Below are 7,339 nucleotides of genomic sequence, written 5' to 3' on the forward strand. Positions count from 1 at the left end.
TACACGTAGCTGTTGTACAACCTTCTCACTAAACATTTGGTATAAGCAAGATACTTACCTAACACTTTTAATTATTTAAACCATTAAATAATTTTGCTTTCAGATAAATACTCCCAAGTGCTTTCAAATGCCCATCCATAGTATTTGAAGATCTGATATAACCACACTAGTTTATCCAATAGGCTTCTGATAGTGGTGAGAAAATTATACTAAATTTACATTTATCTTAACTGAATATATTGCAGACCATTCTTATCATTTTATAGTGTTTTTTATTTGTTCCTTAAGTCATCAGTGTTGACTTCTGGTGTCTGCCTGAACAAGTCCCTGCAGTTTTCTTGACAAGATTTTCAAAAGTGGTTGGCCATTGTGTCCTTCCCAGGGTTGAGACACAGGCTGGCCAAAATCACTCATTTGGCATTGTGCCTAAGATGGGAATACTGAACATCTGTTTCCTAGTTTCTGCCCTGGTGTCTTAGCCAATCTCCCCCGCCCCCGGAACGTGGGTAGGACTTAGTAAAATGTGTTAACTAGTAGGACAACTAATTGTACACCTAATCCCAAACCTTATTTTTCCCAAATGTGAATGATTCCCTTCACTTATGGGCAATGGAAAGCACTCTACCGTTAGATATAGTAGTAGAGAAGGCAAAGATACCTTACACCAGAGAATGCATAGACTAATCAGGGATCACCAACCTTTCTGGGTTGGCAGCCCAATGGGAAAGGGAGGGGCAGACATCTTTACGTGTGCATGCTTAACACACCCAAATGTAGTTGAACATGTGTACAATGAATGGGGCCACAAGTATGCACACTCCGTAAATGGGGCTGCTAGCTCCAGCGCGAAGGTCACACCGAGGCTAGCACTGGCTTATAGGGTCATGCTCAGGCTAGCGCAAGGCTAGAATTGGCACAAGTCAGGCCCTTGGCACCAATACAAGGGTTGCGCTGAGGCTAGTGCCAGCGCAAGGGTTGCACTGAGGCTAGTGCCGGCGCAAGGGTTGCACTAAGGCTAGCGCCGAGGCTAGCACAGGCATAAGGGTCATGGCGAGGCTAGTGCAGGCATGAGAGTTGTGCTGAGGCTAGCACTGGCGCGAGAGTCATGCCAAGGGTCACGCCAAGTGTCTGCATGAGGGTAAGCACACGTGCGTGCATGCACTGGCCAGCCACTTTTGCAGCCCGGTGGCCAAGAAGCCACGGACCAGTAGTGGACTGTGGCCCATAGGTTGGGGACCTCTGGACTAGATTAATACATATTTCTTACAGCCTGTTTTATGAGACAAGTTAATTCTCAATATATGCTTAAGTCATACTCAACATTCTGTTCTATATCAGGGCAGTGATTCAGAAAACACATTGTGTAGGTAAACAATTTTGGTTCAGACTGATACATCAGAGGCCAAATAACTGAGGCGTAACACAGTTTGAGAAAAAAGAACAAAACTGCTGCTATTGGATCGACCGGTACAGAAATGCATTATAGGAGATATTTAAATATCAATTCTTCTTCAAACAGGAATATGAGTGGGAAGCAAAGTTTTACTCTCACCAGTGATTGCGACTGTGACAAAATGGCAATATAGGCTTCTCTTTTCCTGTGCTAATAAATTATTGATAAAAAGTGTAGAGAATGGAGCCATTTCTTCTATAATAATGATAGGAAAAATTATCTTGGGCTGTTGGGGCAGTATGGAAAATTTGAGCCTAGACATTGATCCTATTGCTTAGACAGTCTGGTGAAAGATAAGCAAGGATGTTGTATATCAGGGGTCCCCTGATATAAGCAAGGATGTTGTATATCAGGGGTTGTCTGTGGACTTGCACCGGGCCGTGGCATGCCAGAAACTGGAACACGCAAACAAGCAAAGCCCCATCTGTGGGATGCAGGCAGCATGTGATACCACACCTCCTCCGGTCCGTTGAAAAACCTCTCTCCTTGGAACCGGTCCCTGGTGCCCAAAAGGTTGGGGGCCACTGGTGTATATGAAATGGAAATATGAGCAGCATTCAACTATTGATAATTGAAACTATTTTTGTTTATTTTTATCCCACTTATTTTATTTATACAAACAACTAAAAGCAGCAAACATACCCAACACACTTTCCTCCTTCCATTCTCCCTACAATAAATAACCCTGTGAGCTGGGTTGGGCTGAGACACAGTGACTGGCTCAAAGTCACCCAGCTGGCTTTTATGGCTGAGGCAAAACTTGAACTCAAGAGTCTCCTGCTTTGTAGCCTGGCGCCTATGATCAAACTATAAGTACGTAGGGTCACCAGAAAACAGGCTGCACTGTTATTGTTATTGTTCATACAACGTGTAAATTTAATCAAACTAAACATAGCTGTTTTACTGTTGATTACAGAAATGCGTGCTGCCTAATAAAACAGAAATTGTGCTGCGTACCTTTCAATTTAAAGAGTTCTAAGACCACCATATGAACTTTAATATACCAATTGTGACTGCACAAGAATCTGGTTCAGATCTGCTTAATGACAAAACCTATTTCCAATGGGACTTCCCACTCCTTAAGGCTTTGAAAACATGTTTGAAATTCATATACTGTGATGTGACTGCCTAAGACCAGAATAGTGCAAGCAATGGTATTCTTTGTGACACTATGGAGGCAAAAGATGAAACAGGATAGGAAGAGCCTTGACATTTTTGAATTTTGGTGTGGAGAAGACTCCTGAGACTACATCAGACAGCCAAGAAAACACACAAATGTATTATCAGACAAATCTCACTCAAGGCACAAATAACAAAGCTCAAATTATTCTACTTCAGACATTTTATGGGAAGATAGAAAAAGCTCTAATGCTGGGAAAGTTGGAAGGATACGGAAGGGGACAACTAGCAGCAAGGTGAATGGACACAGTCATGGGTATCTGCTTAGAAGACCAGGTAGGAAGAAAATCTATGTAATTAGCTAAGAATTGACAAAAACATAACGGCATATAATCAAATCCCAAAGGCAATCTTAGAAAACATAAAAAATGCTGAAGAACACAAGGAAAGAGTACTTCAGAACCAAATAATGCTTTTTCACTACACATAACTTTGAACAGAAAGACAGAAAAGTTAAAAAGTTAACATGAAATTATGTCAAATGAGCAAACACAGTATATTCACATTAATTTATCAATTTGTAAGAAACCAAAGTGTCTCAGGAGAATGTAGCTTTGAACAATAGCACTGGACATGAAAATATGCAGAATTCCACTACTAGCAAGACACTCTTAGAGCAGGAGTAGAGGGAATGTACCCATACAATGGCTGCTGAAGAACTAGTGTGAGAAAGAGAAGGCAAGAATTACAGTACACCAGATTTCAAAGATACATAACAACAGGTTTTAAACTGGTTGTTCTGGTAATCTGCCAATTTAGTTTAGCCCTCCCTCAACTGAAGGGGAGGAATAAGACATCACCCATCTCCAATCTATAACACAACTCTTGCAGCACTTCCAAGAAGATCCCAAAACCAATTGCAATGATTCAGGTGACTGAGGGCACAGATAAACACTCCCAAGTGGCCTCAACAGCTCTCAGAGAGCATTAACGACCAGATGACTGTAAAGAAATACATTTCCCCTCACCATCCTCTCAGAACCCATCCTTTCATCCCGCCGTCAGTACTGATGAAACTTCTTGGATGAGATACGAAATGTTTTCTTCTTTTCCTCAAGGAAAAAACAGCCCAGATGCCTTTTGACGGAAAAAAAGCACCTTTGAGACAACTATGACCTGGATATACTGCGTTATCTCCACAGACGTTTTGCCAATTTAGTTATCGTTAAGTATTTCTTTAAAGGGACGCGGTGGCTCAGTGGGTTAGGACGCTGAGCTTGTCGATCAGAAGGTCGGCAGTTTGGCGGGTCGAATCCCGAGTGCCGCGTAGCAGAGTGAGCGCCTGTTACTCGTCCCAGCTTCTCCCAACCTAGCAGTTCGAAAGCACGTAAAAATGCAAGTAGAAAAATAGGGACCACTGCAGTGGGAAGGTAACAGCGTTCTGTGCGCCTTTGGCGTCTAGTCATGCCGGCCACATGACCACGGAGACGTCCTCGGACAAGCGCTGGCTCTTCGGCTTTGAAACGGAGATGAGCACCGGCCCCTAGAGTCGGAAACGACTAGCATGCATGTGCGGGGGAACCTTTACCTTTAAGTATTTCTTTGTACACAAGGTTGATGGCAATACCAACAAATCCTGGAAGTACATCTTACTAACATGGCCCCTTGATCACAACTTCTCAGGATTATGATACAGAATTTCTAATAATTATTAGAAAATATTAATGTTTAGCAATCACTGCATTATTCCTAGTGTTGCAACCTTGAGTGGACTGAAAGACTCTTAAGAATATATTCTATTCTGCTTGCTGCAAACTATGCATTGCCCCAGAAGTGCTATGGTTTAATTTATGTTTTCATGACACAGCATTTCTGTTGCAGAAATATCTCCTGCTTCAAAATTATTGCATCCTTTGATTTAAATTGAGAATAGGAGAGAGCCAGTTTGGTCTAGTATTTAAGGCACCAGACTAGATAGCAGGAGGCTATGAGTTCAAGTTCTGCCTTAGCCATGAAAGCCAGTTGGGTGACTTTGGGCCAGTCATCTCTCGACAAACGCAAGTAACCAGCAACAGTTGAGTTCAAAGAACTAAAAGTTTATTACATGCTACCTTTGCATAAGAATCTGTTCAATAAGGCTCCAATCTTATATACATTGAATATGAATAAGGAAGATCCATCTAACTCAACATGTCTCCAGAATAAACTTAGTATTATACACATGTCACTTTAAAATACTATTTTTAATCTATTGGTATTTGTTGGTTCAATATCCCTTAATTTTTAATCTTCCCTTTTAAAAGCTACAATATTTAATTTAAATTTTTCACAGAGTGGGAGAAATCTACCTTGCTGCCATTCTTTTTCAGAGCTCTCCTCCCATCAGGCTGTTCTGGGGAGTTCTTTAGCCTTTTGGAGAAGATGCTAAGTGAATAGCAAGAGCTATGGAGAGGAGAATTCTCTCTCTTTCAGGTTCTGTGGAACAAAGGTTACTGGATTTCATTCTATTATTTTGTTTCTGATACCATTGTTTTCTCTTCTGAGATTATTTTAGAGAACTAAGATGTAAATAAGCAGTAGCATTTATTCGTACAAGTAGACCTTGCCTAACTACCACAAATGGGACCGGAATGTCAGTCATTGAGCAAAGTGGTCATTAAATGAGACACAATGTGACTGCTTTTTTAAACAACCACAATTTCTGCACTCCCAATGCTCACAGGTGGTTAAGCAGATGGAGTCCCAGGTAAGATACGAGATGGGGAAAAACTCTGGGAGGCCCAGCACAGGCCATGCCTGAGTCTCTCTCCACACAGGAACTGAAAATCCTCTTTGCTGAAATCTAAGCAAGAGTTTCAGCCCCTGAGCAGAGAGAGACACACACCTCATAAGCACCCAGATCACAATCCTATGATTGCAAAGGAAAAGCAATAGCCATAACTTCGGGTACAGGTTCCAAGTCTCTTTGTTCATTACCTTCATAATTTTGAATGGCTGTTACAATTACAAAAACTCAACAAGCTATCAATCTAAGCATGTGTGTTAATTATATAATTCATTACAGAAGAATAGGTCATATAAAATTGTAAAATCTTTGAACAAGGATAAACATGACAATGTAGAGATAAGGCTTAACCATCTCAATTATTTTAATACAAGTAAAACCTTGCTCCCTCAAAATCAGGAAATAACCAAGAAATTCAGGTTCATCCAAGTGCAAAATACTGCAATACCCTCTTTTTAATTATCATCCACCCAGCATATTCCTCCCCAATAAAATAAATGTAATCCTAAGCGCCAAAAGACGATTCGACGATCCTGTTCTACATCAAGTGTATTCCAATCTGGTTCTTTACAGGTCATGGATCCATTGCCCATTTAAATGTGTACTCTTAGTGAATGACTGTGATTGACTTGGCCAATCTCCAACTATTCGTAATTTTCTTCCATTTTAGTATATACAGAATGTCTCCTTATCATTCACTAAGCCAACATAGATCTTCATACCATGAATTCATACATAATAGGCATTTGTAATATAGGAATGAATAAAAGACAAATTATCAATATGCATATTCCTTAATAAAAGTTTATTGCCTTATAGCTATGCTTAGGAAAATACACTTAAGGGTTAATATGCAATTTAGTTTAACACCAGAAATTGCTAATGGCTGGCTCAACCTACCTACCCAGGTTAGAGAACCAGAATACCCAGGTAAAAATTAAATGGACTGAGGAAAATGCAAAGGAAGTTACTAAATGGATGTTAGCCCCAGAAACCATAGAACTACATACTAATGAATAAGTTTGAAGGATCTTACTTAGAGGGGTTTAAAACATTAATTTTAAAGTTGAAATCAGTCCTCACTTAACAGAATACTAGCTCACTCCAAAAAGCTGGTTTTAAAAAATAAAAAACGGCTTGACAGGGATTGCGTGCAACTAAAAATATATATATAACAAGGAGTACAGAAAAAGTAAAAATGCCCCTTCTGAGGATGACACTACTTAAAGCAGTTGAAGGCACAATATAAGACTCTTCTAAAAGAAAAGAAAAGTGCGGCTCTGAAGGAGTCTTGGCATAGACTAATTGCGTCAATCAGGACAAAAAATACATCCCTTTTTTGTTACATCACCAGAGGATTGGGGAAATCCCCCCTACCCCCAACTAATCAGGTACTGATTCGTGCCTGGGAAGAATATTTTAGAGAGCTATATGCAGACCCCGATTATGTAACTAAGGAGAGCCAAATTAGTTTGGACCAAACCCCTTACTAGCCCCGTTAACACCAGACAAGATATCCCAGTTGATTGCAGCCCTCAAGACTAATAAGGCATCTGGTGCTGACAATGTCCTGCCAGAAATAATAAAAAATAATGCCAGTTGGTGGGTTCCACTATTAGCATTTCTGTTTACATTTATAGATAGAACGGGCCATATGCCAAAAGATTGGGGATTAGCAATTATCATACCAATTTATAAAAAACGTAGTAGAAATGACCCAGGCAATTATAGACCCATTAGTCTTCTGAGTGTTATTATTAAACTGTATGCCAAACACCTAAACTATAAACTTCAGGATTGGCTAATTTTGGGACGGGGGATAATCAAAGATGAACAAGCCGGTTTTAGAGAAGGAAGATCAATGGTGGATCATATCTTGGTACTTCACCATCTAGTACAAAAATACACATAGGAAAAAAAATCCTCTCTTTTCGTGGCCTTCCTTGATTTTAAGCAGACCTTCGATTCAATATCCAGGAACA

This window comes from Vipera ursinii (genome assembly GCF_947247035.1).
Source record: "Vipera ursinii genome assembly, chromosome: 2".
Classification (NCBI taxonomy): Eukaryota; Metazoa; Chordata; class Lepidosauria; order Squamata; family Viperidae; genus Vipera; species Vipera ursinii.